Source organism: Aptenodytes forsteri, unplaced genomic scaffold, assembly GCF_000699145.1.
Source record: "Aptenodytes forsteri isolate BGI_AS27 unplaced genomic scaffold, ASM69914v1 Scaffold172, whole genome shotgun sequence".
NCBI classification, from domain to species: Eukaryota; Metazoa; Chordata; class Aves; order Sphenisciformes; family Spheniscidae; genus Aptenodytes; species Aptenodytes forsteri.
This window is the reverse complement of record NW_008795018.1, coordinates 7,177,654-7,188,588: the sequence shown is the minus strand read 5'-3', so window position 1 is coordinate 7,188,588 and position 10,935 is coordinate 7,177,654.

Sequence of the window (10,935 nt, the reverse complement as noted above, 5' to 3'; positions counted from 1 at the left end):
CACCCCCCCCCCCCCCCCCCCCAATTTGGTATTGCAAGTATTTGGACTTTTCTGAATGACTCAAAAGGGTAATATAGTACAGTATATTTTCCTATACCCTATGGTATAATATGTTACCCTATACCCAGTAGTACATTCTCTCTAGCTGTACTGTTCAGTATCTCTTTGACAAACAGGATGCAGAACTTGTTTGTATCATTAGTGGTAGACAATATGTATGCTTTAGCTTTATTACAATAGCAATGCTAGTTAATATTGTTCACTTAAATTCACATGTTCATTGTAGAACTATATAAGGAATTTCTTACAAAATCTTTATTTGAACATTGCTTTATTGTGAGCAGTTATCTTTTTCTTTGATTACATAATTCCTACAGTGACATTTAAAACAAAACTCAATACTTTGAAAGAAGAAAATACCTTTTAAAAATCTTATACTGTATTTCTTTTGCTTCCTTCAACAGATGCACAACATTTTTTCATTATGCTGACTGTGTATAAATTGTTACATTACATAAAATTTGGCAAGTAACACAAGATAGAACTTAAACATTTGAAATCATACCACAGCAATTCAGCATAATTTACACTGTTGTTCAGAGACCTCTCTTCATAATACTTTCTATCAACCCAACACCTGAAAAAAGTAATCACAAGATATACCTTATCAATAAGGTTTATGCACAGCATAGATTATAGTAGGTGAGTCAGTCTTATGTGCATATCTACAACTTAACTTGTTTGGGTCTGCTTTCTGGAAATGTGTCAACAGGCCAACAGGCTTGTGTCCATTCCATTGAATTCTCTTCTTCTCTCAGGCAGTGTAACTGCATCCAGATTGTCAGCTGGGAATGGCAGCTCCCGAGCTGTATCTGAACACCATTTGTTATAAATGCTCACTGGCATCAGCCAGAAGCTTGCCAGCAGCTGTTCTAGCAAACTAACATTTTTTGGAAATGTGTTGTAAAAAATTTTCAGTGTCCTATTCTTGGGAGTTCATCATGCAAGAAAAACTTACAACCTCATTGAATCTCTCTTCTGAACCTCCAACGCTGGCACAAGCAACCATTTGGGGGTGGGAGGGAAGTTAGTATCTGAGAAATATCATAACCTACTACAGAACTTAGATGACTTAGAAAAAGTCGGAAGTTGTTTGGTGTTCCCTTAAAATCCTGACACAAGTAAAGAAGCAAATAAAGAAAACCATGCCTGTTATTCTACTATTGCAAAAATCCAAATCTACCTGAAAAATACTAAACCCCTGAAGGACATGATTAAAGGAGGTTGTAGCGAGGTGGGTGTTGGTCTCTTCTCCCAAGTAACAAGCGATAGGACAAGAGGAAATGGCCTCAAGTTGCGGCAGGGGAGGTTTGGATTGGATGTAAGGAAAAATTTCTTTACTGAAAGAGTGGTGAAACATTGGAACAAGCTGCCCAGGGAAGTGGTTGAGTCCCCATCCCTGGACGTATTTAAAAGACGTGTAGATGAGGCACTTAGGGACATGGCTTAGTGGGTGGTGGTGTTGGGTTGCTGGTTGGACTCGATGATCTCAGAGGTTTTTTCCAACCTCAATGATTCTATGATTCTATGATTCTATGATTAGTTACTGAATTCTTAGAGAAACTATGATTTTTTTACTGATACTTTGGCTGGCATGAAATAATAATCGCATCTTTCAGAATTTTATGACACACCTGGTGGTGGTTCTGGTAACTGGTTAGAACGCCACCCTGGGTACTTTTCAAAATGACTGGTAAGTACCTGGTGCCTGATAGGATTTTGAATAGAAGGAGTAAAAGATGATCCTAAAAACTTTTTATCAAAGTATGATGGAATTAATGGCAGGGATGTATGCATTCCTAATTAAATAATGCATTGTGTGCATTTCACTTATATAAAATATGGATCACCTTATGTTGTCTTGAATGTTCAGTTTCTATTTGATTTTATGTTTGTGTAATGCATGTCTGTTTTCCTCAAAATAAAAATAAAATGAGAATATAAGTAAGCAATGACAAAAATACATTCTTTCCCAATCTATACTTGTGGAACTGAAGGCATTTTTGTGAATTCCATTTCCATTTGTCTCATTTTTTATTAATTCAGAAAACAATATCCTTTGGATTTGTTACATACTTTCAGAATTACAGTCTAACTTATTTAGTGCCATCTCCAGTTATGGTTGACTTACAGAACTGAGGGATAGGGAAAACAAAAAATATTAGTGCTGTCATACAGCAAAACACAAGAATAATGTAAAATATAAAGAAAATGTCATTTAAATGCAATGTTTTGAAAGGAAAGATGGTGATTGATGGCAGTTTTAAATTCTACAAGGCAGGCAAACAGTTGGGATTTTACCAGCAGTTCTGCAATTAATTAGCATACAAATATCAGTATTTCCCTGTGTGTAACATGCGGTATAGATTGATGCATACATTTTATAAGTTACAAAAAATAATTCAAAGTCTTCTTTACACTTGGTCTTGGGCTGTCTGCATTTTACATATGCAATTTCTGATTAAACACTAACTATACATTTTATAAGTTACAAAAAATAATTCAAAGTCTTCTTTACACTTGGTCTTGGGCTGTCTGCATTTTACATATGAATTTTCTGATTAAATACACTAACTACAAATTTGTGAAGTATTAATAGTTCAATATGTATTTGATATAGCTATTTGCCATATGAGATGATTAGCGTCTTCATTTTTTAATATATTAAAATGGACTGAAGATGCTCAGCACCTAACAGGATTAACTCCCTTGGAAGTGTGTACCTATATTAAATGAGGTTATCAGTTACCATCTATATATGTTAAAACTACTCAAAATAACAGATTATTTACAGAACAGAAATATTATTTTGAACAGCTTTCCTTCTGTACAGCACTGCTGATTAATGCCAACATTTACATCTAGATCTGAGCTTTCCATTATGACATGCATTCTTGTTAAGAATCAGAGACTGTTTCTGGTTTTTCTTAGTGTTTTGTTTTCATTTTTAAGATTTAAAAGAAAAAAAAACCAAAAATAGAGTGATTATTTTTAAAAAGAACTCATCTGAAGTTTTAAGATAGCACTGTATATTAATTTTTCGTAGTTTAACAACAGGTGTAATGTTTAACTGTATGAGGTAGAGAACATTAGAATGTCCATATACTGGGTCAGACCAAAGGTGGATCTTGTTCAGTATTTTGCTTGCAAGGGTCGCTGTATACAAAGGCATGGAGAACAGTAAGACAAAAGCAATTCCACAATAATATCTCCTAATATCCTTTCTGCCTTCAGCTATTTTCAAAGACTTAGAGGAGCTGAACCCAAGTGGACTGTCAGTATTCATGATGTTCTTTAGCACAGCTTTACACAGGACAACTACCTTCTGTAAACTACCACCTTCTGTCTTGGACCTGACTCCTATTAACTTTATTTGATGCTCTTTAGTTCTTGCACTGGAAGACAAAGTGAATAGTCCATCGCTGTCCACCTTCTCCGTGGCACTCATGAAAACATATGCCACATTCGCCCAAGCCATCTCTCTTCTGGAATGAAGACACCTTGCTCATGTAGTCATTCCTTCCACAGAACAATTTCACACAGACTGGAGAGAGAAAGGTGATCCCTGATCACCCCCCCTCTTGCTGTCACAATACCGAGGGACTGACAGCCATGGGGGGCTGCAATGGAGTCCTGGGCCACGTGTGAGGTGAGGGAGCTCTGGGGGTGTGGCCAGGGACAGTCAAGCCTGTGAATGTCCTCAGGGCCCTGACACTACCAAAAGGTTTATTGCACAATGGCCTTAGTACTAGAAAACATGACAAATATGAAATATTTTTGGAATCCACATGGTGACAGAAGAGTCAGAAAGAGAGAATGCCATGAAATGCTGAACATATGACAGTCTGAATCCCATGACTTGGGACCCTTCTCATATACTGAATTCCACTGAACTTGCACATTACTTTAAAGAGTATGGTCATCGAATAGTTAATTCCTGACATCATATATTCATGACTTTTTACTGCCATACATTCTTAGAGTTCAACAAAGATATTGTTTAATGATTAAAATCCCCCTGCCACTCTGTAATGTAGCTAGAAGCTAAAATGAAGTCGTACTTTTGAGAGAGTTAAAAAGACATAACGAGTGATTTTAATTAAATACTCCTACAGTTTTCTCAGATCTACTGTAAATACCTTCTGGGTTTGTTAGAAACAGTGATAACTTGTTTTTCTTTCTATTTAACAAGTTTTCATTTGTGCTATTCACCTTTCTCTAATTTGCCCAAGTTAAGGTCAACTGTATTGACCTGTGTCTTTTATCTGAGACTTCTCAAGAAGGATGAATGAATCATTTAATTTCTAAGCTTCTATTTTACAGTATAAATACTGTAATTGCACAGCAATTCAAAAGTCTTTGTGTTTACCTTGTCCTGACTGGTCTGTTCTGGCTCAATGATAAACTCTAGAGGAAAGGGGAAACTTCCTTTTCCTTAAAGACAACTGATCATCTTCAGATTTGTGTACGTGCATGTGTGTGTTTTGGAAGACGTCTGAAGTGCCAGAGATGTCTGAAGTGCAAGAGAGTGAAAACTGGAAATGAAAGATATTGCCATGCAGCTTTGAAGACCCTCAAAGGAGCAGAAGTCTGTCTGCAATTAGAGAACAGACCAAAGACAAACCTGAGAGGTAACAAAAGAAGCTTTCCTACAAACCCAGAAAGGGAATTCTGTGAAGTTTATTCAGCCCAGCAAGCTACTGGAAATTGTTAGACTGGAAGAAGCGATAGAAGAAAAAAAATTGCAAAGTCATTGCAATGGCACAGTGGGGAAAGGAAAGTTTCATATTTAATGACTTAAAGAGTTATCCCTATTTTTCTCATTCTTTTTTTTATACCATCTGTGTTCTGATAAAATGCTAACTGTAGAGATTGAAAGTATTTTAAGCCTTTTGCTGTTCTCAGTTCAAGAAAACAGGGAAGTGTGAGTGTGTGTAAGTGTGCGTGCCTGAGAGAGATGGAGGAAGGGAAAGAGATTCTAGAGTGTAAATAAGATACAGCTAGCTTAAATTATCTGCAGTGTGTTATTGTAGTTAGTGACATAGTCTACAGCTACTTTTGAAATCAACGTGGATGAAAAGGAGTTGATGTGTAGAGTAAAGTATTGTTACAGAGGATATAATTGTCACACTGTATACATCTCAAGGTGTTTTATTTCAAAGTAGCTTCAGTTTGGTCCTGTGGACTGAAAGCCCATTTGCAGCTGAAGCGTATTCAGTGCACTCCTGCAACACATCTTCCACTGGTTTCCTCTGAAAGAAATCCAGTTCCTACGCAAACTGAAATAGTTTTAGTAGGGACTGACAATAAGGACGTTGCTTCAAAACCTTCCTCCTGATCTAGACTGAAACTTTAATTCAGACATGCTCATAGTAGATGATGCCTATTCAGGATTTAAGTTTTAATTCTTTCCTCTTTTTACTGCTATACAACTCAGAAAGTTCTGTGAGTAATCTTTGTCCCTGTGAGTCAGTTTAATCATCAGCTGAGGATCCATTTTATTATTTGCATGCTATGTAAAGTGCTTTGGGACTGATGCATGAAGAGCATTATTAAGGTCTAAGAGTTGTAAGTGACAGCAATATGTCTGCATGTGTATTATGCACCATGTATATGCTCCTACTAATACTACTATTACTCCTACAGGTTTCACATTGTTGGCTCAGAAGTTCAATATTTATTTGTATATATAATACTTTCAGGCATATAATCCACACAGTTGATAATCTGCATTCTGATGGCCTGGCTGGGATGGAGCTAATTTTCTTCACAGCAGCCCGTATGGTGCTGTGTTTTCGATTCTTGACTAAAACAGTCTTAATAACACAACAAGTATTTTAGCTATTGCTGAGCAGTGCTTGCACAGCATCAAGACTTTCTCTGTTTCTCACTCTGCCCCATCCCCAGCAAGAAGAATAGGGATGGACAAAAAGATGGGAGGGGACACGGCCAAGACAGCTGACCCGAACAGATCAAAGGGATATTCCATACCATATGACATCATGCTCAGCAATAAAATTGGGGCATATTTTTTCCAAAGCAGTCACTGCTCAAAGACTGGCTGGGTATTGGTATGTTTGTAGGACGTGGTGATTACCTTTGCATCATTTGTTTGTTGTTTGTGTGGGGTTTTGGGGTGTTGGCTTTTTTTCCTTTTTTTTTTTTTTTTCCCTTTCATCAATTGTTAAATTGAGTTCATCTTGACCCACAAGTTTTTGGTACTTTTGCTCTTCTGATTCTGTCCTCTGTACCACTGTGGGGGGAAGAGCGAGCAGCTGGTGGCTGCTCAGTTGCTGGCTGGGGTCAGCCCACTACACCTCAAAACTCCCAGTTTGAAAATAAGTCCTAGCACAGCTAACACAGAAGAAAACAAATTCATGAAATGCTATTGAGATAAAAGAAACAAGGCTATAGGTAACATTAGCCAGCTGTTGGGAAAGAAGTAAAATTTTGTGCAGAACTGAAGGTGGAAGTCTACTGGGGGAAGGAGTTCTTATAATCTTTTCATATTAACACTATGGGAATATAACTGGGATGTTGAGTCACAGGATATTTACTTTATTAATGTATGACTTGTCATTTATATGCCTGAAAAGACATTGAATACAAAGCTGATATTTATTTTGGACTGCAAGCCCTGGGTTTTGTCCATCTACATGATAAGGTGCAGGAACCATTAGAGGCTGATCCAAAAGTTTGCTGATGAGAAAGCTATTCAGGGCTGAGAAAGCAGTACAGCTCACACTGGATTCTCAGCTTTGAGTCCCTAAAGGAGGTAAGAGAACTAGGGGACTTTTTACCAAGAACTAGGATTGAACAACCTTTGCAATTCACAGAGAGGTAGGAGTTTTAGAACAGAGAAAATAGCATGTGTGTATTTTCTAATGCAGATAATAAAAAGCACTTGGGATTTTTCCCCCATTAAGTTCCAGGCTTAGAAATTTCAATTAATTAATTTATTCATTTCTACCTATAACATAGTGAACTAATTGTGTTTTACTTCATTATAGGAAATTATATTTACTGTTATTGGAAATGGCAAAAGAAACCATTATTCTTTGCTACTGCAGACTTCCAGATAGAATTTTTTTTTCCCCCCAGATTAAAAAGGAACATTATAAGTATTTAATTCATCAACCATTATCAGGGTTATTTGGTCTGTCAGGAGTCCTCCTCTCTGCAGAGCAGCCCATCACAAGGGGTTTTCAGTGAATGTGCCCAAAAATATAACTTGAGCTCTAAAATGCTCAGCTTCTATAGAAGCTACTGTTAGGGTAGAAGAGAGATGATAGATAAACTTCTACTTATTTAGAATTTCTGTAAACACTAACTTCAGCATGATTCCTTATTCATTGTGGTTGCTGAGATTCAATTTATTCTTACTATGTTATCTTACCTGTAAGTGTTCAGCTTATTAGGAATGTAGATTTCAACACATTATGTGTCTAATTTTGAAAACAAATAGCAATGATCTATAGACTAATGACATATGGTAATTCTGGGTTTATATAATTTAAGTTGTTCTGAAACCATGTAACAAGTAATTAAAAAAACTAGAATAACTATGTGTGCATTGTTCAGTATTTCCTTGATCAGATTAGATTTCATCAAATGAAATGTTAATATTGAAAACAAAGAATAAGTAATGATACATATGTTTATATAACGTTTAAACAGCAGATAGTATTTTCAGATAAATATTGAAAATTGAACTGCAATGTTTCTCACAGGATGTCATGGGTTGATCTGCAGGAGTGAAATGAAAAACTCTCATTAAAGAGAGAGTATAAAACAGAATTAGAGATAGTATCAACTTTTGATTTCAGCATCAATAAACATAAAAAAAAACTTTCAGAGATTTTCTTTTCTACTGGTTATAAAATAAAACTTATGTTGTCAATGTTGTATATTCATTTCAAATAAACTGCTGTAGAGATATAGCATTTTTTTTTCAGTCACACTGTTTATTTTTGTTTGCTTGTTTGTTTGTTTCCCTACAAATTAATACTACACAGAGTGAAGAAATGCAAAATTTGAATTATTTTTTCTTCAGTATGAAGTACAAAGTTTAACAATTACAAGTACAAAGTCCTACACCTGGGACAAAATAAGCCAAATAAACCAAAGAGCCCAATAAAGGCTAGGTTCTGGGTGGCTGGGCAGTACCCTTGTTGAAAGGGACCTGGAGGCTCTGGTGGACAACAAGCTGAACATGAGTCAGCAGTGTGCTGCTGCAGCAACAAAGGCAAAACAAATCCTGGTAATCTTTTCATATTAACACTATGGGAATATAACTGGGATGTTGAGTCACAGGATATTTACTTTATTAATGTATGACTTGTCATTTATATGCCTGAAAAGACATTGAATACAAAGCTGATATTTATTTTGGACTGCAAGCCCTGGGTTTTGTCCATCTACATGATAAGGTGCAGGAACCATTAGAGGCTGATCCAAAAGTTTGCTGATGAGAAAGCTATTCAGGGCTGAGAAAGCAGTACAGCTCACACTGGATTCTCAGCTTTGAGTCCCTAAAGGAGGTAAGAGAACTAGGGGACTTTTTACCAAGAACTAGGATTGAACAACCTTTGCAATTCACAGAGAGGTAGGAGTTTTAGAACAGAGAAAATAGCATGTGTGTATTTTCTAATGCAGATAATAAAAAGCACTTGGGATTTTTCCCCCATTAAGTTCCAGGCTTAGAAATTTCAATTAATTAATTTATTCATTTCTACCTATAACATAGTGAACTAATTGTGTTTTACTTCATTATAGGAAATTATATTTACTGTTATTGGAAATGGCAAAAGAAACCATTATTCTTTGCTACTGCAGACTTCCAGATAGAATTTTTTTTTCCCCCCAGATTAAAAAGGAACATTATAAGTATTTAATTCATCAACCATTATCAGGGTTATTTGGTCTGTCAGGAGTCCTCCTCTCTGCAGAGCAGCCCATCACAAGGGGTTTTCAGTGAATGTGCCCAAAAATATAACTTGAGCTCTAAAATGCTCAGCTTCTATAGAAGCTACTGTTAGGGTAGAAGAGAGATGATAGATAAACTTCTACTTATTTAGAATTTCTGTAAACACTAACTTCAGCATGATTCCTTATTCATTGTGGTTGCTGAGATTCAATTTATTCTTACTATGTTATCTTACCTGTAAGTGTTCAGCTTATTAGGAATGTAGATTTCAACACATTATGTGTCTAATTTTGAAAACAAATAGCAATGATCTATAGACTAATGACATATGGTAATTCTGGGTTTATATAATTTAAGTTGTTCTGAAACCATGTAACAAGTAATTAAAAAAACTAGAATAACTATGTGTGCATTGTTCAGTATTTCCTTGATCAGATTAGATTTCATCAAATGAAATGTTAATATTGAAAACAAAGAATAAGTAATGATACATATGTTTATATAACGTTTAAACAGCAGATAGTATTTTCAGATAAATATTGAAAATTGAACTGCAATGTTTCTCACAGGATGTCATGGGTTGATCTGCAGGAGTGAAATGAAAAACTCTCATTAAAGAGAGAGTATAAAACAGAATTAGAGATAGTATCAACTTTTGATTTCAGCATCAATAAACATAAAAAAAAACTTTCAGAGATTTTCTTTTCTACTGGTTATAAAATAAAACTTATGTTGTCAATGTTGTATATTCATTTCAAATAAACTGCTGTAGAGATATAGCATTTTTTTTTCAGTCACACTGTTTATTTTTGTTTGCTTGTTTGTTTGTTTCCCTACAAATTAATACTACACAGAGTGAAGAAATGCAAAATTTGAATTATTTTTTCTTCAGTATGAAGTACAAAGTTTAACAATTACAAGTACAAAGTCCTACACCTGGGACAAAATAAGCCAAATAAACCAAAGAGCCCAATAAAGGCTAGGTTCTGGGTGGCTGGGCAGTACCCTTGTTGAAAGGGACCTGGAGGCTCTGGTGGACAACAAGCTGAACATGAGTCAGCAGTGTGCTGCTGCAGCAACAAAGGCAAAACAAATCCTGGGCTGCATCTGCAGGGGCATTTCTAGCGAAGATAGAGACATTATCATCCTACTCTACTCGGCGCTTGTCAGGCCACACATGGACTACTGTGTGCAGTTCCGGTCCCCACAATTCAAGAAAGATGTGGACAGACTGGAGAGGGACCAAAGGAGGGCCATGAAGATGATCAAAGTGCTGGAGAACCTGCCCTGTGAGGAAAGACTGAAGGAGTTACGTCTTGCTTCTTGCTTCTCTTCTTCTTGCTGAAGAAGAGAAGGTTCAGGGGGGACCTCATCACAGTATTCCAGTACTTAAAGGGTAGCTACAAAGGGTACGGAGGATCTCTCTTCAGAAGGAGCCACATGGCTCAGTTGTTCATTCGAGTGTATAGCTGGTAGAATCTCATGTCCAAACTGATATCTTCCTCCACAAACAGATTTGTTTTTATATAAAGCTACTTCAACTTAATCAAATTTCAAACATGCAATATCAGATGTCATCTTTCTGTTCTTCCACTTTTCTGACAAAATTTCCTTTGCACTTATCCTTGTTATTGGAATCTCATCTTAAATTCAGAGTGACTTTTAATCTTTGCAATGAAACATACATTGTGGGTATGTTATATATGGAGCGATCAATTCTTGAACCTCTATGACACTAGATAACCTGGAAATCAATCTGCTGAAATAAAACATTGATTTCTAAATGTAATGTGTTGAAAATAATTTTTTTTCATGTTAAATTTTCAAAAATGTTTGTGAAATTTATGTCTTTTTTCTTAATTCATCAAAGTTGACAAATGTGATGCCCATCTACAAGAAGTGCCAGAAGGAGGATCCGGGGAACTACAGGCCTGTCAGCCTGACCTTGG